This window comes from Phoenix dactylifera, unplaced genomic scaffold, assembly GCF_009389715.1.
Source record: "Phoenix dactylifera cultivar Barhee BC4 unplaced genomic scaffold, palm_55x_up_171113_PBpolish2nd_filt_p 000141F, whole genome shotgun sequence".
Taxonomy (NCBI): Eukaryota; Viridiplantae; Streptophyta; class Magnoliopsida; order Arecales; family Arecaceae; genus Phoenix; species Phoenix dactylifera.
Window position 1 is genome coordinate 541,394 of NW_024067697.1, and position 22,227 is coordinate 563,620.

General features: G+C 37.9%; 1 non-coding gene across 1 annotated transcript; it reads right to left on the reverse strand.

Annotated features, from left to right (window-relative positions):
- Nucleotides 1–15,409: 15,409 nt before the first annotated feature.
- LOC120104915 lies at nucleotides 15,410–15,518 on the reverse strand. The gene has a single exon (XR_005507271.1). It is a non-coding gene; the product is annotated as a small nucleolar RNA R71 (small nucleolar RNA).
- Nucleotides 15,519–22,227: the final 6,709 nt, after the last annotated feature.

Here is a 22,227-nt window from a genome sequence, read left to right on the forward strand (position 1 = left end):
ATAAAATGAATTAATATTTCTGCAACTAAAATCTTTTCATTGAATATTCTATATGCATTGCTTGATGAATGATATCCAAGGATAGACATATCTCTATCAGATTTGGCATTACTTTCAAGAAACCATATCTAGTATAACATATACTACTGATAAATATGAAAGATATGCAATAGTTCATTTTCTATTTTTCAGAAGATCAAAAGGAGTTTTCATCAAAAATAGATCTAATAGAAATCATATGTATGACAAGCAGTGATGATAGCTTTTAAAAAAATATTTAAGTAGATGACTATCATACACAATTGTCTTTTTCATTTCTTCAAGAATTCTATTAACCCTATTTTACTTATGGTATCCTTGGTGCTGAAGTAATTAATTTCTGTATAAACTTTATCAGGATTTTGGTTTTCAACACTGTGCCATGATACTCTTTATCTTCATAGTTTGGAAACCTTTATCATTTGAAACACTTTTACAAAATTTAGCAAATACAGAAAATATTTCAACTTTATTTGCTAAGAACAAATCCAATGTAAGCTTTTGAAAACTTAGTGATGGAAACAACATCTTTAGATTTAGAAATTGATTTTTGTTTGTTTCCTTAGTTAGCATGCATAGCAAACTTTGACCTTTCAGAAGATAATCTAAGTAAGCCAATGGCAAGGTCTTTTGAGATTAAGTACATACTAGCATGAGTTGATTTTATATGCCAAAGATGGTTTCTTTAATCTTGGTATTCATAGTGCATATATTCAAAAGCATACCAAGTACACATTATTATGTCTATGATAAAAAAAAATGCCATGGATAAAAACTCTCAATCGAGCATATAGAGAATTCATAGAGTTATTCTTAATAAATTGATTAATCATTTAGCAACTTATCCAACAATAGGTAAAGTATAACATAGAAAGATGGAGTGATTTGGATATATTTTCTTTTCATACCAAAAATATCACTTATATCACAAAAATGATTAATACTTGCAAGTTATGTTTTAATCAACTAATAAAGTAATTTCAATATGAGAGGATGCAATAATAACTTATATCATTATTTCTTTCACTTAACTCATTCTTCTTAATTACATTTTAAATTCAATTCCTTAGCACATGTCTAGAGCACCCATTGTTTAGATAACATCTTTCATTAAAACCTTGGATAGCTAGACATACTTGCTGAAAAATAATCATATTTTCAACTTAGGAACCCAAGCTCTTTTGGGTCCTTGTAGGTTAGCTATAATTGTTCCTTTTGTAACCCATATTTTCTTAATGGCTATTTTGTCCATGAATTTACAGATTTTAGGATTACAAGGGATGTATTTCTGTATCCTCTTGTTGAATTTAACAAACTTAGATCGAATATGAGTAGTAGATAAACTTTCAGTTTTCTGTTTTTGCCTTTTAGGTTCATCAAATTTGTAATGTATAGATTTAGGAACAACAGACGAGATTTTACTTAGCTTTTGTTTATTAGTATTATAAGAATCTGTTTTAGAATAATTAAAAACTGTTTTAACAAACATATTCTTAAAAGATTTTTGGGTGTACCAAGGTTGATATCCTACTCCAACTTTATCAAATTCAGCTCTTTGATTATTTATCATTAGGTTCAATTTTTCAGAGCTGAAGGTAAATCTTTCAACAATAGGTTTTAATTTGTCAACTTCTTTAGTTAATCTTCTGTTATCTTCTAAAAGTAATTCATTGTTTTTCTTAAGTTTATCATGACTTTCAGTGAGAAGTTGATCTCTTTGATTTAGTTCTTGATTCTCTTTAATTAAGATTTCAGTTTTACTAGTTAGTTTCAGTTTTTCATCTATTAGAATTTGATTTTCATTCTTCAAGTTCTTGTTCTTACAAATAAGTTCCTTATATTCTAAATACAAATCAGAAAAAGCGTCATGGAGTTCATTAAATGTAAAATTGCTTTCAGTTTCAGCATGAACCTCTTGTGCCACGAAGCATGGATTTGCAATATGATACTGCTCTTCTTCTACACATGATGTTTCAGATTTGTTAGTGCATTCATATTTGTCTTCAAGCATATTCCATATTTTTTTAGCAGTCATGCAAGAAGATATGCAATTAAACTCATTCCTATCTAATGCACAATATAATAGGTTCATGGCTTTTGAGTTTTGTTGTACCATTTTCTCATTATGACTAGTGTTTGTGTGTGTTCCATTGACTATAATTCTCCATAAATTATAATCAAGTGATTGTATGAAAATGCGCATGCGTGCTTTCCAATGTGTATAGTTTATGCCATTAAATAGTGGAGGTGTATCAATTAATTGTCCTTCTCCTAGAAAACTATCTATTTGAGTTGTCATGATCTTTGGCTCTTGATCGTGAGATCAATAATTAATCTTAGAGCACCTGCTCTGATACCACTTGTTGCCCAGTAGATACAACCCAAGAGGGGGGGTGAATTGGGTCTTTTAAAACTTTTGTACTACTTCTAAAACTTTTCAATTAATTATGCTAAGTTGTATAGATGCACAGTGGAATTTAAACTTAGCAACAGTTTGATTTATTGAATGAGACTTGATTAAGTAAATTAAATATGCTTGCAACTAAAGGATGCACGGATAAGAGTTAAGCAAGCAATTTATCTAAGTAAGTAGGTGAGCAAGTTAGACAATGACAAAAAGCATCACAAACACAACAAACATATAGTGGTTCGGTGCACCCCAGCACCTACATCCACTCCCCAAGACCTCTTGGGAATTTCACTATAATCCTCCAGATTACAGTCCGGTAGTTTTGCGAGTGCACTACCCAACTCGTTGTTTTACACCGGGCTAACAACGAACCCTACAATCCGGTAGTTTTTCGAGTGAACTACCCAACTCGTTGTTTTACCCCGGGCTAACAACGAACCCTACAATCCCCCAATTTTAACTTAGGCTTGGGACGCCTATCCCTTGTTCCAAGTCCCTTGACTGAAACAAGCTCAATATTCAAACGTTTTACAAAAGATTTGAAAGCTCTTAAGAAGCAAATATAACAATGAGAAACAATAAAATCGGAAGAACCCTTTTTGCCGTTGGAAGCGTGGATGATGGTGGTTCTTCTGATGTGGATCACGTTGGCTTGAATGCGAGCTTTGATTGCCAAGTGGGAGTGAGTAGATGAGCTCAAAATCAGATGGGAAAGCTTGAATGCACTTGATTTCTCCTCTTGAAAGCTCTAACTCCCTTGAACCTCTTTTTCTTTCTTCTCTCTTGAATGATCTTGTGTTGGGTTGGTGAGAAGTTGTTGAGAAGCACTTAAGAGCTCCCTTTTATAGCCCAAAAAGCAAATATAGCCGTTAGACACAAAGATATGACCGTTTGAAATTCAAATCTACCTGAAAAAGTTGTCAGTCGCGTCCCAGGCGCTCCGGGGACGTCTCCGCGCTTTACGGGGATGTCTCCGCTTGTTTGCGCTTTTTGCATGGGGACGACTCCGCTGCTTCGGGGACGACTCTGCGCTCCGGGGACGTCTCCGCGCTTTACGGGGACGTCTCCGCTTGTTTGCGCTTTTTGCATGGGGACGACTCCGCTGCTTCGGGGACGACTCCGCCGTTATATCTCCGAAAAACAAGTCTTCTGGAATTCTCTGAGAGAGTCGACTCCGCTTTTTCAGGGGACGTCTCCGGACGTGCCAGTTCTTCCTGTTTGTGCCAGAGACGTCTCTGAGACCATCAGGAGACGTCTCGGCTGTCCCTGATCTGTTTTCTTCATCTCAAAAATTCTTCAATAAATCCATAAAAATTATGGGAACTTGCCTAGACATTTCTTAACAATATTCTTAATAAAACACATAAAATTCTCAATTAAATTGTTAAGATAAATGGTATTATACTCTAGTGTTTTGTATTCATCAAAATCCATTAGGGGATCAACAATCTTTGAACTATTTGTCAGAGAAATAAAATAGGCCACTATATTACCAGTCCTCTTGAGAAACCAATTCTTGATGATGCTGCATTTAAGAATTGCCAATTTTGAGGACAAATTTTTTTTGAGGGAAGAATATAAAAACTTAGCTTTGTTTTGGCCAGGTAATCTGATAGTAGTGCGAGAAAAAAAAGGGAAGGAACTCACCTCCCTTTCATTTCTAGCACTCCTCTTATCTAGCAGGCACCCATCACCATCTTGTCAAGGTGAGCGAGAGGAGATCTCGCGAAATTATTGGTGCCCTCCCTCTATTTTTTTCCTTTATTTCTTCCCTTCCCTTAGCTCCCATGACCATTATGAACAATTTCTTCCCTTGATCTCCTTCTCTCTTCTCCTCTTTTTCTATCTCTATCTTTCTTTATTTTCTCCGCTTCAAGCTTGTCGTGCCCCATCTCCGCCAGATTCATGGTCGCCGCCTTGTTGGAGCAACATAATAGCCCCATCCTCCTTCCTCATCTTCCTCTTCCCCATCCTTCTCTTGTCCGGCCTCGCCACCTTCTTTGGTGGTCGTTCCCTAGCTGTTTTGCTGCTAGCTACTCCACTTACACCATCTCTTGTTGCCGATCATCTAGTCATAGCTGTTGTCGACCCTTGTGGCCTCCTCTGCTTCCCCGGTTCTTAGGAGGGGCGCAGGTTGACATCCCGTTGTTTCGCTAGAGAAAAAAAAAAGAAAGAAGTGAAGAGGGCGACAAAGAAAAAAGGAAAAAAAAAGAAAAAGGCAAAAATAAAAATGGAGAAAAATAGGAGAGAGAAAATGATAACAAAAGATAAAATAAAATAAAAATAATGGATCCCATCCCCTGGTTGTCCCCTCCTCTGTGTATCCCTAGTGGAACCCTATACAAAATCATAGATTGACTCCTTTGTGACCATTTGGACCAGTTTTTCTCACCTCTTTTTTTCCGTTTGAGTATAAAGTCAAATCAAGTCTATTTCGGTTTTCTAGAACTTTTTATTTATATTCAGATTTTTAAATAGTGGAATGTACATTAATTTTTCTTAAATAGTTTTGGATAGGTGTAGATAATTTGACCCCCTGAACTTAGTGATCTTTGGGTGAACTGAGGTAAATGACCATGACACAAACCCTATTAACTTTGAAATACTAATTAATTTTAAGTATGAAATCATAAATTATGTTTGATATGAATGATCCTACATAAAAAATTTAAGATCAAGTATATGATTGTGTAAGATTCATGTTTTAGGCCAAATAGCATTGTTACTGAAAACTTTATTGTAAATCATTCACGTATGAATTATAATTATGAAAATTTCCATGTTACTATGAAAATGATATATATAGAATGATTGTGTATCATAAAGTTTTATAATGCTATTTAGCATTTTTCAACCTATTTATATAGGTATAATTTATGAAAAATATAAAATATTTTACCAGCTCTCAGATTGCTATGATTGTCCCTAACAATGGGAGCCAATCAATACCCTGAAGCTAATAAAAAAGGCCCTCTACCAATAGGTTAAAGTTGATAATAAATATGAACTATGATATCTTATCGAATACGAAAATGACCCTATCACAGGTTATAGTGATCGTAGCATAAAAATCTGTGAGCATTGTTTTAATAGATAATATGGCTAGATGGAAAATATTTGATGATTACAAATATTTTAAATTACACTCAAGTTTAGCTTTATGAACCTGCATAATTTGTGCATACATGATTGATTGCTACACTATGGTTTGTTATATTCATGAAATGCATTATTTTATAGTAAAAATTTACTCTCTAACTAGTGTATTAAATTATGTAAAAACTTATGCTTGATCTAGTAATGTGGTATATAATTACTTACTGAGTTGTGAAGCTCACTCTTCTCTTTATTTTTTTCAGATAAATAAGATTGTTAGGAGCGAGAAAGAATAAACCAAATGAAGATCGAGATAGCCAACCTAGGACCTCACCTAAAAAGGCTAGCCAGAAGATATTATCTAGGTTCCTTGGCTCTATATAAATAGCTAAGATATATCCAGTGTATAGCCGATGTGGGACTAAACAAACATCCGCACATATTCTCACATACTCTCCTATTCAATCCTCCGCATTAATTCCCACCAGGCTAAAGGTTCAAATTCATTCAAATCTAATCACAAACACCACAATTGGTCCATAGTCAGCCCTAATGGGTTTGTATTGCAATGTTGCCTAGTCCACATAAGCCATGGTTGGGTTCGCTCTGATACTAATAAGTCATAATTTAGAACCTCATCCAAAATTCTAGCTAGAAGTATTATTTGGGTTTCTTGTCCCTGTATCAGTACCCAAGATCTACCCAGTGCATAGCCGATGTAGGACTAAACACATACCCGTGGGAATCCTCACATATTATTGTAGGCGACATCCTACGGTAGCACGACCATGCCATATTCTATATTTGGGGCATGACAAGATATGTTTCTATTCATTATCCCAAAAATTTTGACTAATGACCTTGGTAAAATCCATACATTCTCTCAATTCGAAGCCATAGATGTGGTTTAGTCCTCTAAAATGTTAACCTTCATTTATTTTCCTTCATTTTAAGCCAGATTAGTATCATTAGACTGAGCTTGATAAAGCTTGATAAGACCGAAGAACTGTTAGGAATTCCCTGAACTACTTGGATACCATGTGTAGATACTCATTTAATTAGTCAGGAAACTCTCACTACTTAAGGATGGTTGGCAATCTTGGTTTAGGAAGACCAAGCCTCATGAAAATGGACCTATATATATTAAATACGAGGGCCTTCTGGCATGGTGAAGAAGTATCTTTTAAAATATAAAAAAATTTGGTAAGTTACAGACTAAAATTTTAGTATCTGAACCATTTGAATCAAGTTAACCCGGTGGCATAACAAGATGGATCAACTTTTTGGTTCTTCAACCATGGTGGTCATGTCAAGAACATGCCAAGTAATGTGATTTGACACAACGCCACAAAGGCATACTAAGTTTGCGAATGTCACCTTCTATAAAAGTAAGGCCCTGTTTGGAGAGCTTTTGGCGGGCCAAAAAGCACTTTCTGGCCCTCCAAAAGTACTTTTAGATAAAAAATGGTGTTTGGTAAAATTTTCGGAAAGCTGTTTCGGCTTTTGCGGGAAGCTGAAAACAGCTTTTGGGGAGAAGCTCCAATTTAGAGCTTTCCGAAAATGCTATTTTCAGCTTTGTCGGGAAGCTATTTTTGGACCAAAATATCCTCATTTAAATCACACTTTTTTTTCCCAAAACCTTATCCCGCCTCTTCCTTTCTCCATTTCCCTCTCAATCTTCTTCTTCCTTTCTCTCTATTTATTAGAGAGATAAATGATCATTAGAAGGATGAAAAATTAATTTACACTAATAATTATAATATTTTATATATTTATTATTGTATTATACTATAAATATAATATTATATTACATTATATCATAATACATTGATATGTTATTTAAATAATTTAATATTATATTAAATTATTATTCTATAATACATAATGTTATAGTATTATATTATAATAATATTATATTACATTACATTAATATTATACTATATCATATATTTATGTATTAATACATATTATATTTTATTATACTCTATTATATAATACTGGTAATGTCCTTTATAGTCATTTTGTCACACAAAAGTACTTTCTCAATTTGTTTACCAAACACATATTAAAGTGCCACAGCACTTTATAAATGTAGTTACCAAACAGCAAACAGCTTTTTATAAACGCTCTGCTTCAAACAGCTCTACTTCTAACAGCTCTACTACTAACAGCTTCTCCAAACTGGGCCTAAGAATGAATTGGATATGTATGATTTTATGTAGGTGTTTGGATTTTTACAAATTTGTTTACGAAGTTGGACTTGAACTTTTCGATCCTTTTTTTTTTCCCCTCTTCTTTGCCACCAACAGTGTTCAAACTCTGCATCTCTCAAATAGATAGATAGATAGAGAGAGAGAGAGAGAGAGAGAGAGAGAGATTTTAATCAAGTAAGCCAAGGATGATTGGCTAATCCAATTGCACTCATATAGACGATACCACATTTCAATACAGAAGGTGATTTCAAGTTCCCTGGAACTTATGTAGAAAACTATAGTTGTACAATCATCTGCTCCTCAAACTGCTTATACACCTTGTGTACATTTAATATCATAACATGGTGGACCCAGAGCTGACTACTCTTTCTCCTTTCTTATATATATTATCATAAGATGACTTAAATGTTTCGAGCAATATTTCCTGTCTATATCTGATATCGTATGCTGATGGGATGGATCTTGTACTGGTAGTCCCCATTCAACTGTGTAAATAATTGGATTTAGAAGGAGGTCCATTGTGATTCTCTGACTGATCACAATAAAAAAACATCATGCAGCCAGACACCCATTGTCCCCACAATAACTAAATCCAATTCAAGGTTTCATGGGTTTATCATAGCTGGATTTCATCAGCTTGATTCCATTCCAAAGTTGTGTTGCTGTGAGAAGAGCATTCAATTGTGTTCTGCCTCATGGCCCTCCATGGTTGGAGACCCATGAGCAGGGTGATGCAATGGGAACCTTAACACTTTTGGGAAAGAAAAAAAACCAAACATGAGAAGGGTGATGCAATGGGCACCTTTAGGTGGGCCCTGTTTGGTGTCCGGAGTGGGACCCACCGTTAAGAGGATAAGGTGTCGGTTGCAGGTTTGTGGAGTTTGCTGTTCTGTGGGCCGAAGTTCTTACAATTTTAAATGGGCTTTGTAACAATCAACTTTATATCAGGATTCCATTTAATTGCTAAATTTTCCTTCTGCGAAATGCTTGTGATATTTAGCAGATATGGTTTAAACATGAGAAAACAACTTCATCATATTACTGTTTGATATCCCCCTCATATATTTTTGGCATAATTATTATATCATAATGAACTTATTTTACTCTAATCTTTGGATTACTTATTGACTACCTTTGTATATATTCTGCAAGATATTATAAGAATAGATATTATGGAAATTACACCCATCTAGTATTTCTCTATCAACATTATTATTATGGTGATATTATCGTGATATTATCATGATTTGGCAATAATGTTATGATGATCACCTTGCTTTAATCATGCAGTATAGCATACCATCTCCATGTGCAAATTTGTAAGAGTTTGTCAACCTTCTAATTAATATGGCTACTATTTGTATAAGTTGTTATAATTCGTATATAACTTTCTTTTCAGCTGAAAATACTGTATAAAATCCGAGGTAAACTGAAAGCAGGACCTTTTTGGAGTTTTCTTTTGCCAATGTAAGCCCAAAATTGAGTTTGCTCTAATGCATCTGCCCTAACTTCACTCAAATCAACAGATTCCTGGGCTTTATGCATCTGCCCTAACTTCACTCAAATCAAGAGATTCCTGGGCTTTATCGCAGCAACATTTTATAGATTAGAGCTTAAGATCATCAAATTCTTCGACGCCCACTCAAGAAAGAAAAAGATGCATTCACATACCTCATTTGTTGCATGTCATCTCAAATTCGAAGTGCACACTAAAATTGGAAATATGATCAGTCTATGATAGCCATGGAACAAAATATGACTAGGCTGGTGGCCTTTGCAAGTTGCTTGCTATAGGTTTTATTCCTCATTGATAACATAATGGGTAGCAAAGAGCTCAGAACATATTGGATCTCCTTTATGCTTGCTTTAGGAGACATGACTAGCTATATCTGACAAATATTCTTCATATCTGAAAAGAAAGCTGAAAAGAAAAGCAATATGTAGAACATTTGTAGATGACTTTCCATTAAAACCTTTAACTGGGTGGGGGGGAATAACAAACTTTAGGATTGCTTGCTCATGATTCATGATAAATCATTCATATCTAGGGTTTCAGTCACACCAAGATTGTTGTTTAATTCCAATTTCCTTCATAAAGTGCTTATTAAGCAAAACTTTGATAGAATTAATATAATACTAAAAGCACCCGAAAGTAAGGTTGTCAAATGAGTGTTCGCAAGCCAATCATATTCAGCTCAAAATTGGGCTCAAGTAGCAAACGAGCCATGCCAGAGCCATAATCTAAGCTTTTATTTGAGCTGAAATAAGTAAAATATAATTTCAATTCAAATCCTTTTATGTTATTGTCAAAAAGACAACTTTATTAGAAAGAGATTTCTGTCCATGGTGATCATCTGCAGTTGCTAACATGGGGTTTCTTTCATGGACATATTTGCCTAACTAATGAGCCACCAATAACAATGTCTAATAGTCTCCCTTTTTATTGGACAGGTAGAGAGGTAAGTGCACATCAACAAAGACTCGGTCTCTGAAGCAGTCCAGAAGAGTGCTATGACAACCCCTGAAGATATTGATTGTATTGCAAATGCAATCCACTTTAAAGTTCTTGAATCCACATTCCAAGCAAAAATTGATCCATTTCGTAAAGCCCAGCAAACTGAGCCCGGTCCACTTGTCCGGCCCCACTTTGGTCCAAAAAAAAAAATTAGCACATGCTGCGCACGTGCCTAAAGAGAAAAGGACTCCTGATGGGAGACTTCTTCCTCCCTGAGATGATTGGACAGAATCCAACTCTGAGTCAGATTTCGGTCACGGCCGAGCTCTGTTTAAAGCTCCTCCCTATCCTCTCTTCCACCTCACTAAGGAATTGGCCCCAATCGGAGCTCTTCGCCGGAGATCTCTTTGGTTTTTCGTCCAAAGCTCGGTCGCTACCGCACCATCACTGTATCCAAATGCTGCCGAAAAGTCAAGTAAGAACCCGAAAATCTTTGGATAACCCTTTTCTCCCTCTTTTGCAACCTTTGGAGATTTGTTTCCGGCCGATAATCGCAAGAATTTAGTCGAGAAGACGGGTGTTCTATTTTTCCCTGTTTTCTTTGGATTTTTCCAATTTTGTTCGTTCTTTCCAGCCAATAACACGGTCGGATCTGGTTGCCGTGGTCTCCGCCTGCTTCCTCACGTTAGTTTGCAGTCGTAGCTGAGGCTTCCATTGCCGGGATGTCTCGGTTAAATGGGTCCGGGGGGGCAAACCCCTATTTTAGGAGAATTTTTTTCTTGCTGCCGGCCACCAGTTGCCGTCGGCCGTCGTCCACAGTGGTGGCCATGGATCCCAACCCCGGGCATTACCTGTAGCCATCCTCTTCTTTCCTCTTTCTTGGTTGGAGAGACAAAAGCTTACTTTCTCTCTTTTTTCTCTCTTTTTCCCATGCTTTCTCTATCTTCTTTTTCTCTTTTTTTTGGCTAAAACGAAAGTATCATACATAACGTATATGGATACAATCAAAAAAATCAAAATACAAAACATCCCGGAGCGCACTAGGCAGCTTCGCCTCCCTCACCCATAGGTGGTCCCCCAAATGGTTGGCAACAAATGAAGCCACCCAATCCGCAACCCCATTGACCTCTCTGAAGACATACTTCGTCTGGATCACTAGCCCATCCTGGTCCATAGCCCTAATAACTTGCAGTAGCGGGTGGTAATCGCCGACCCCCCCCAAAGCCTGCTGGATCCACCCAATAGCTGTCGCAGAGTCACCCTTCAAAAGAACCTCTCTCTCCTGCAATGCACGCCGTACATAGCACAAGCCAGCCCATGCCACTCTCAACTTCGCCTCTGGCACAAAGGTGTCAAACAAGTGGCAGCCCCCAGTCGCGATCACCTAAAAATTCGGGCCCCTAATAACAAAGCCCGTTCTCTATCTTATTCTCTCTCTTATTTCTATCTCTGCAAAGTTTCTCTCTCTTGATTTATGGCCATATATGTTAATTGATCTAAGTTGATCGTGTCATTGACAACCACACCCAAACCCCTGATTAAACTTGGTCTGAGATTCTCTCTCTACCGAAATTTCTCTCTCTACCGAAATTTCTCTCTACTGGGCTTTCTCTCTCTACTCGCTCTCTAGGATAGTTAGATCCAGTAGGAACTCTTCACGGTGATTTTGAATTGACTCTAGTGAAGGGTCTTGATCTAGGATCGTCGGATGGCATATCAGCTGCTCTGGCCCTACCATATATTGTTAGATTTAATCGCCCCCAATCTCTGTTGAACCATCTGTGCCTTTGTTCGAATATGATTCGATGAAATCACCTTGATTGGACCGACCTAGATGTTGGATTACATTTGCAAGGTAGGTAACGTGACACCTTTTCTAGATTTATCAGTATTTTAAATATTTTCTGAATCGATTTATCCTTAATTTATGATGTTGATGCATAGTATTTTATTATTATATGTACCTCTTTTTGGAATATTGTATAATTCTTGATGAGAGCACAAAAGTGCGTTCTACACGTTGCTTAAATTAATATTATTGCTAACAAATAATGATAAAAGGGCTGCATTAATTTTATATTTTATTTGGTACAGATTATCGTAAATCAGAGTTTAAATGTGCATTTGGTCGACTTCAAGCCTGATTACACTGAAACAGAATTGAACCTGGTCAAGCACACTTGCACCAGAGGGACACATGGCAGTCATCTGGAGGTAATGTGTAATGAAACATCCAAGGGCTTAGATTCATCAAGCCAAGAAGATTTGCAAACGGATCTCCCAGCTTCACAGCATCCGCCCGAGCCCTTCCGTCCGCGATCACCGCCCACCTCATCCGCCCGTCTTCCTCAACCGCGATCGGCTCCCATTCTTCTTCCGCGAGTGAGCCAGCATCCATCCCCGCAATCAACTCCCTTCTCCGTCCAACTCTTCACCGTCCGTGCACAATCCCAGCGTCCGAGCAACCCGCGCCCAGCCGGGATCCGCCTCTCCCAAACTCGCGCAATCGTGAAGCATCCCAAATCTCCCACGCATACGTTTGCCTCCTCCACTGATTCGTCCGTGATCAGCTCCCTTCCGGGCGTCCTCCAGATCTGCAGCCCATCCCGCGATCATCTCCCACGCAAGTCCAGCCGCTCGAGCCTCCCATCAGCTCACGATTCACAGCATCCTCCCGAGCGCAATCGTCCCAGCTTCCATTCTCAGCATTGGAAACGGCCGCAATCACCTCCGGCATCCGTCTCGGCCGAGATCCAGTCCTTCCGTCGATCTCCATCGCGTGCAAAGGAAGAGCTATAAAGCTCTCTCGGCTGGGAGGAAAAGAGGGGAGCTCTCATCGGGAAAACAGAGGAGTTGTGTGGCGGCAGAGGAAAGAAAAGAGAAGAAGGAAACAGGGTATGCCCTGTTTCCGAAAAGAAAAAAAAGAAAAAAAAAGAGGAGAGGAAGAGTTTAATGTTTTAATGGAGGGCTGATTTCCTAGGTGAAGGGTGATGGAGGAACCTTTGATGTATTGCTTTCTTTGAAGTAAATTCTAAACCTTTATTCTTACAGATTTACATTTTCAATATATCATGGATTCTTGCATAATTATTTTGTAGATGGTTCTTTAATGGTTTATGTTGATCGACATATGAACTACTTTAATATTTGATTTATCGTTGATGTAATAGGCACGATGAATGCTTAGAAATAGAGTTCACATGACCATAAAATATATTCCATGCTTTGATCTATTCTACTTTTACATCTTTAATCAAGAACCAAAGAATTTATTTCTTGAATGCAAAATTATCAAAGGGGATTCCAGATCCCTACACCACCTTAATCTATCCAAACTTTGATTCTCTATTTACTGATTGATTTTCTATTTGCAAAATAGCATCTTAATCCACAAATTTTATTGAATCAAATAATCTGAAATTAAGCTAATAACCCAAAGATCGTTCCCTGAGGAATCGACCTCGGACTTCCGAGTTATACTACTTGTGCGATTCTCCTGCACTTGGGAGAACAGTTTTATTTTTTTGCACCAAGTTTTTGGCGCCGTTGCCGGGGAACGGCTGAGTTATTAGTATAATTTTAGATTTAATTTTTACCTTAGTAGTTAGTATTTTTCTTTTGAAAAAAAAATTGCATCTTTACTACTATTTTTAATTCCCTGCACAGTTGGCATCAAACTCCGATATCATAGCAATTAGCCGTCTGATTTGACTCAAATTTGGTCAGCTAGTGCAAGACACATTGTTAGATAATCTGAACGGTCTGATTGACATTCTGACATTTTTAAGACCATCAGATTAATACGAAACCTTGCTGCTTTCTACTTTAAATTTTCTGCATTTATTTTTTTTAGAATCAGAATTATATTATTATTATATCTCATTAACCCTTGTTGCTAATTAAAAATTGAAGAAAAGAAACCTTAAGAACAGATCAAGGGTGATTATTCAAAAATAAAAAAAGAGGGAAAACCTAAAATTTCAAATTTCAAATTTCAAATTTCAGAATTCAAATTTCAAACGTCAACTCATAAAATTTAAAAAAAAAATAATTAATTTGCTTGATCACCTATTCAATGAAATTTAATGTCATGTCATAAAACATTAAAAAAAAAAAAATCTCTTGATTGTTGCATATAGTATAAGGCATCAGCATAAAATATTCTAAGGGCTGAACCCATTTAAAAAGATAAGGTCGGGATTTCATCACTCGTCCTTAGCCCAAAAATCACCCCAGTGCATAAATATCCTAAGCTTAACTAAAATCAACTAGACGTTGGCCCCTAAGGACATTCAAGCTCAATAGGACGAAGACCACCGAAAGTTGCACCAATTTCGCTTTGTGGCTTAGTTGATGTCTAGGCAAGCTTTGTCCCTATAAGGGAGACAGTTCATCTGTTCGAGGCAAGTGGGTTTTAAGTGGGACCTTTGCGAACGCATCGTGACCCCTCCACTTACCTGGGAGCTTACCTGGTCAACTCGGTTCATTAGACCGGATTGGAGGCTTAGGTGTCCTCTTCAAACCAGTTAGGAGCTGTCTAGAAATTTAAGAAAAACATTAGAAATTGAGGTGTAATGTTTTGTTGCATGTTTGATTGTGAATAGACTTTTGTTTTAGGGTATCTTTAGTTAGTACTTATATTTAAAAAAGAAAAAAAAAAGAGGAAAATATTTTGCATGCTAAAGTGGAATAGGGACGACACCGGTCGATTAAGTCGTACAACTTTAGATCATCCCTTAGGACATACCCTTGAAATTCCTTCGCAATATCTCACACCTTGTGAGATGGCTGATCTAAATGAAGATGCGGGGAGTCACCACAATCGAGAACGAGAACCCCATGTTATGACTCTAAGACAATACCTACAACCGGCTAGGACTAGTCAGCCTTCATGCATAATTTTTCCTGATAATGTAGGACATTTTGACATCAAACCAGGGGTAATCCAATTGCTGCCCAAGTTTCATGGGTTAGAGTCCGAGAGTCCGTATCTTCATTTAAAGGATTTTGAAGAATTGAGCATTACATTTAGAGTGCCAAATGTCACCGAGGATGTCCTCAAGTTGACATTGTTCCCTTTCTCTCTAAAGAATAAGGCCAAAACATGGCTAAACTCGTTGCGACCTAGATCAATAAGAACTTGGCAAGATATGCAGAGAGAATTTTTAAAGAAGTTCTTTCCCACACAAAGGACCAACTTTTTAAAAAGACATATTAGCAATTTCCAACAAAAAGATAATGAAACATTTTATGAATGTTGGGAAAGATTTAAAGACCTTCTTCTCTCATGCCCTCATCACGGATTCGAAACTTGGAGAACCATTAGCTTCTTTTATGAAGGTTTATCTTCACAGTTAAAACAATTTGTAGAGACCATGTGCAATGGTAGATTTTTAGAAAAACACCCTGATGAGGCATGGGAGTATTTGGATTCCCTTGCTGAGACTGCCCAACTTTGGGATAACGGGGATAGAAACAACAAGTCTTTGCCTAAGCCTACTAGCTCTGTACAGGGAGGCCTTTACAACCTCAGAACTGAGGATGATCTTCATGCTAAAATGGCAGCCCTCACTAGGAAGGTAGAAGAAATTGAGCTTAGGAAGATTGAGCCTGTCAAGACTATAGAACTTAGAAATGAGTGTTGTGGTATCTGCGATATGTCGGGTCATACTACTACAGATTGTCCCACCATACCGGCATTCAAAGAAGTCTTGCACGATCAAGCAAATGCTATGAACTCCTACCAAAAGCCTTATAACGATCCATACTCGAATACCTATAACCCTGGTTGGAAGAATCATCCAAACTTTAGGTGGAGAAACGATCATCCTCAACAGTCACACCATTCAGCTCCTCCACCTGTACATCCTACTTATGCACCATCACCTTCTCAAAAGCCAAATATCGAGGATACCTTGCAATCCATACAAACTTTTCTACAAGGTCAAGCTAATATCAATGCTCAAAATACTCGAAATTTTGAAGACATAAGGAACCAATTGTCAATGTTGACTACCGTCCTAAGTACCCAAGAGAAGGGTAAGCTTCCAGCTCAACCCCAACCTAACCCACAAGTGCACGGTAGTAATAATACGGCTCCCTCTAGTTCGCATACAGAGCATGCAAAGAGCATCATGACTTTGCGTAATGGGAAAGTCATTGATCAAACCGTCCCATTGAGACCGCAGGTCACTTCTGATTCTGATGCTCCCAAAGTTGATGAAAGGGACAAAGAAGAAGTTGAGGTCCCAACTTCTACTAAGAAAGTTGAATGTCCTTTTCCTCCACCTTTTCCACAACGGTTAAAGCCGTTGCAAAAGCTCGAACCTAATTCTGAAATTCTTGAGCTTTTTAAGCAAGTAAAAATCAACATACCTCTTCTTGATGCAATCAAACAAGTACCTTCATATGCCAAATTTTTGAAGGACTTGTGTACTGTCAAGCGTCGATTAAATGTTAAGAAGAAGGCATTTTTAACTGAAAATGTGAGTGCTATTTTGCAGCACAACATTCTCCCTAAATATAAAGATCCAGGTTGCCCAACCATCTCATGCATCATAGGCGACTTTAGGATAGAGCGAGCATTGTTAGATTCAGGGGCGAGTGTGAATTTGTTGCCATATTCTGTATATGAGCAACTTGGTTTAGGTGAGTTGAAGCCAACCTCCGTCACTTTGCAATTAGCTGACCGGTCAGTTAAAATTCCAAGGGGGATTGTCGAGGATGTATTAGTCCAAGTAGACAAGTTCTACTTTCCTGTCGATTTTATCGTATTAGACACACATCCGGCTTCGAACTCACAGTCTCAGATTCCGGTCATTTTAGGACGTCCATTCCTTGCGACTTCTAATGCATTAATTAATTGTAGGAATGGCGTCATGAAGCTTTCTTTTGGTAACATGACCTTAGAACTGAACATTTTTAATGTGTGCAAACAACCTAATGATCCCGAAGAGAGTAAGGAGGTTGATTGGGTTGAAACTATCGCGGAGGAATATTTGTTAGCTGAAGCATTTAACGATCCATCCGGCGATAGTTTAATTGATTGGTGTTCTAATGGCACCAATAAAGATGATTTGTTGGTCAAACCTAGTATGAATTTTTCGAACGCCATGATGATCAATGGGTGGAGACCAAAAGTAGAAAAATTTGAACAATTGTCGCCTCGAGAGGTGAAAATAGTACCATCCCATGAGCAAGCACCCAAGCTCGAATTGAAACCCTTACCAAAGGAACTTAAGTATACTTTTCTTGGACCCGAAGATACTTTTCCTGTAATCATCTCGTCTGGACTTGATCATACCCAAGAAAGAAAATTAATTGATGTTTTAAAGAATCATAAAGGAGCCTTAGGGTGGTCTATTGCCGATTTGAAGGGAATTAGCCCCTTAATTTGCACGCACCGGATATATTTGGAGGACAATGCCAAAACCACAAGGCAAATGCAACGAAGGTTGAATCCTACGATGAGAGATGTGGTTAAGGCAGAAGTCCTCAAGTTGCTTGATGTGGGTATTATTTACCCAATTTCCGATAGCAAGTGGGTAAGCCCTACTCAAGTTGTTCCTAAGAAGTCGGGTTTGACGGTAGTAGAAAATGAACAAGGTGAACTAGTTCCAACTCGTATCCCGACGAGTTGGCGCATGTGTGTTGACTACCGAAAGCTTAATTTGGTCACACGAAAGGATCACTTTCCTCTACCCTTCCTAGACCAAGTATTGGAGAGAGTTGCAGGACATGCTTTCTATTGTTTTCTTGATGGCTATTCGGGATATTATCAAATTGAAATTGCACCAGAAGATCAAGAGAAGACTACCTTCACTTGTCCTTTTGGCACATTTGCTTTCCGACGAATGCCATTCGGGTTGTGTAATGCACCTGCAACATTCCAAAGATGCATGCTCAGCATCTTTGAAGACATGAACGAGAATTTTTTGGAAGTGTTCATGGACGATTTCTCCATTTTTGGCGACTCATTTGATGATTGCCTGTCACATTTACAAGCAGTCTTAGCTCGATGTATAGAAAAGAATTTGATACTGAATTGGGAGAAATGTCACTTCATGGTGCCAAAGGGAATTGTCCTAGGACACATTGTTTCATCGAAAGGAATGGAAGTAGATAGAGCTAAGACTGATTTAATTGCTAAGCTACCTGCACCCAAGACGGTTAGAGATGTTAGATCATTTTTGGGTCACGCCGGATTTTATAGAAGATTCATCAAGGACTTTAGTGTCATATCTCGACCATTATGTAACCTCCTATCCCTTGATACACCGTTCAATTGGACTGAAACCTGTCAGGAGGCATTTGAAAAGTTGAAGTCTATGCTTAGCACTGCACCCATCGTGCGACCACCCGATTGGTCATTACCGTTTGAGATTATGTGCGACGCTAGCGACTATGCGATAGGAGCTGTCCTAGGACAACGCAAGGATAATAAGCCATATGTTATTTACTATGCAAGCAAAACCTTAAACGATGCTCAAATGAATTACACCACCACCGAGAAGGAATTGCTTGCAGTAGTATTTGCCTTAGATAAATTTCGCTCTTATATCCTTGGTGCTCCTATTGTTATCTTCACGGACCATGCGGCACTAAAATATTTGTTGGATAAGAAAGAGGCCAAACCACACTTAATACGATGGATACTTCTACTCCAAGAATTTGACATCACTATCAAAGATAAAAAAGGAGTAGAAAATGTGGTTGCTGACCATTTATCACGATTAGTTTTTCATGATTCAGTGCCACAGTTTTCCATCAAGGACTCATTCCCTGAAGAGCAGTTGTTTGCACTTTCTAGTATATCATGGTATGCAGATATTGTAAATTTTCTTGTTACAAACCGGATGCCAGAGCATTGGGGGTCGACAGATAGAAAAATTTTCTTGCGCGAAGTAAAAAATTATTACTATGACGATCCCTATTTATTTAAATATTGCAACGATCAAATCCTTAGACGATGCATACCGGATCATGATATACAAAGCATACTTTCTTTCTGCCACACTGATGCTTGCGGTGGACACTTTGCCTCTAAGAAAACTGTTGCAAAGGTCTTGCAATGTGGTTTCTATTGGCCTACTATGTTCAAAGATGCCCACGAGTTCTGCAGGACATGTGATCCATGTCAACGTATTGGAAGCCTAACTCGTAGGCAAATGATGCCTCTTCAACCCATTACTATTATCGAAATTTTCGATTGTTGGGGCATCGATTTTATGGGCCCATTCCCACCATCTTTTGGATATGAGTACATTTTAGTCGGTGTCGAATATGTGTCCAAATGGGTAGAAGCTGTTGCTTGTAAGACCAATGATCACAAACCCGTTCTGAAGTTTTTAAAAGAAAATATTTTTTCACGATTTGGGATGCCTAAAATCATAATTAGTGACGGTGGAAAACACTTTTGTAATAAGCCTTTCGAAACCTTATTGAAAAAATATGGTGTCACCCATAGAATTGCTACCCCATATCATCCGCAAACCAGTGGCCAGGTAGAGTTAGCCAATCGAGAGATCAAGCGTATTTTAGAGAAAACAGTGAACCCATCACGAAAGGATTGGTCCTTGAAACTATCAGATGCATTATGGGCTTACCGTACTGCATACAAAACCATTCTTGGCATGTCTCCCTACCGGCTAGTCTACGGAAAAGCGTGTCATCTGCCTGTAGAAATAGAACATAAATCGTATTGGGCAATTAGAAAATTGAATTTTGATTTACAAGATGCCGGTCTAGCTAGAAAATTGCAATTAAACGAGCTTAATGAGATTCGCAGAGATGCTTATGACAATGCTAAAATTTTCAAAGAACGAATGAAGATCTTACATGATAAATCAATTTTAAAAAAATCTTTTGAACCATTGCAAAAAGTTCTTTTATATGATTCCCGCTTACATCTGTTTTCTGGTAAGTTGCGATCGAGATGGACAGGTCCTTACATTATAAAAACTGTTTTTCCACATGGGGCGGTTGAGATTGAGAATCCACGGGATGGTAAAATTTTTAAGGTAAATGGACACAGGTTAAAACCTTTTCTTGAGAATTTTGCAGATGAAGAGGACTCCTTTTCCTTGGGAGAGCCTTCTTATGACTAAATATGAAGGCAAAGGTATGTGTATATTCATTAGAATTTTTTTTTCCTAGTTTTGTAGGTCTTATTTTCTGGATATCAACAGCTCAAGGTATTCATCTTCTCTCTAATATTATTTTCTCTACTGTCTCTCATATAAATGTTTCTTGTATCTATTACATTGAGGACAATGCAATGTTTAAGTTGGGGGGAGGGTAATACCTTGCCAAAAAAAAAAAAAATGTTTTTGCATTTGATTTATTACCAATGCATATGTATTTTCATATTGAGTTTGTGCAACTATTAAGGCAAAGAACACATGCATACTATGACTGATCAGAGATCTATTATTAGATCCCCGCACATGTACTTAATGAATATAGGAAGGCCTCAGGAGTTCAAGTTTGTTTAATGCATTTTTATTAAGCCATATCTGTAAAAGAAGTATGAGTATCCTTGTCCGTACTATAAGGTTCATGATTTGGTTTTCACATAAAGAAAGAAGTTGAATACCCTAGCTAGATCACCTAAGTGCCTTATGTTCCGACCTTGGTTGACCTATAGCCACAATGCAGTCACGTTATATGGTTCAGTTTACCTTCTCTTTTTCTTGCACAAAAAAAAAAAAAAAAAAGACAAGTCTGACCTCGTGGTGTAGTCTGGTTCGAGTAATTAAGCCCGAGGGGTGTTTCACCTAATGCCTTGAGCCAACTGGATCAGGAGTCATTGGCCGAAAACTCGCTATATGGACCTTACTAGAGCCTAAGGAGGTTGGATTATTGTAATCGTCATATGTGTTTAAAAATAAAAATAAGCATGAATAGGGTTGGTCAGACTGAACCCAGTGACATGTGGTAATGGCTGGTTTGACTCCATTAATTTGGAACTCTGTGTACTTTGGATGTTTAGTTGGGATTGATAGCTCCTTCTTTATATGCGAACCATTTTTGACAAATTTAGACAACATGAGATATTCTGAAAATTTGATGGATCAGGGTCTAATAAATTGTAGTAAACTCTTGTGAACTTGAGTAGTACACCTAAAATTCAAGCGGTGCCATGTTGCGGTGGAGGTATTAGTACTCCGAGAAAGTCATACTATTTTATGCACACTACACTTTCATATTTTCCTTGCTTTGATAGTTGCCATGCTTGAGAAAAATATATATCACGTGTGCATTGACTTGAATTTCATTGTATATCATTTTATGAATGATGTTTGTGGGTGACATCACTGCAAACCCTGACGAGACAACACTCGTCCACTAGGGTAATCTAGGGGTTTAACGGCTTGTTGCACGTGCTAAGTGCAATCGTGACTCCTACGAAAGTGAGTACTTATCTTAATTTTATGCAATTAGTTCTAATAAAACATCAAAGGATCAACCAACACTTTTTGTACCCTCATGTTATTATTTACTCTGAATTGCTAGGGACTAGCAATAAGCTAGTTGGGGGGTGTGATGAGAGCACAAAAGTGCGTTCTACACGTTGCTTAAATTAATATTATTGCTAACAAATAATGATAAAAGGGCTGCATTAATTTTATATTTTATTTGGTACAGATTATCGTAAATCAGAGTTTAAATGTGCATTTGGTCGACTTCAAGCCTGATTACACTGAAACAGAATTGAACCTGGTCAAGCACACTTGCACCAGAGGGACACATGGCAGTCATCTGGAGGTAATGTGTAATGAAACATCCAAGGGCTTAGATTCATCAAGCCAAGAAGATTTGCAAACGGATCTCCCAGCTTCACAGCATCCGCCCGAGCCCTTCCGTCCGCGATCACCGCCCACCTCATCCGCCCGTCTTCCTCAACCGCGATCGGCTCCCATTCTTCTTCCGCGAGTGAGCCAGCATCCATCCCCGCAATCAACTCCCTTCTCCGTCCAACTCTTCACCGTCCGTGCACAATCCCAGCGTCCGAG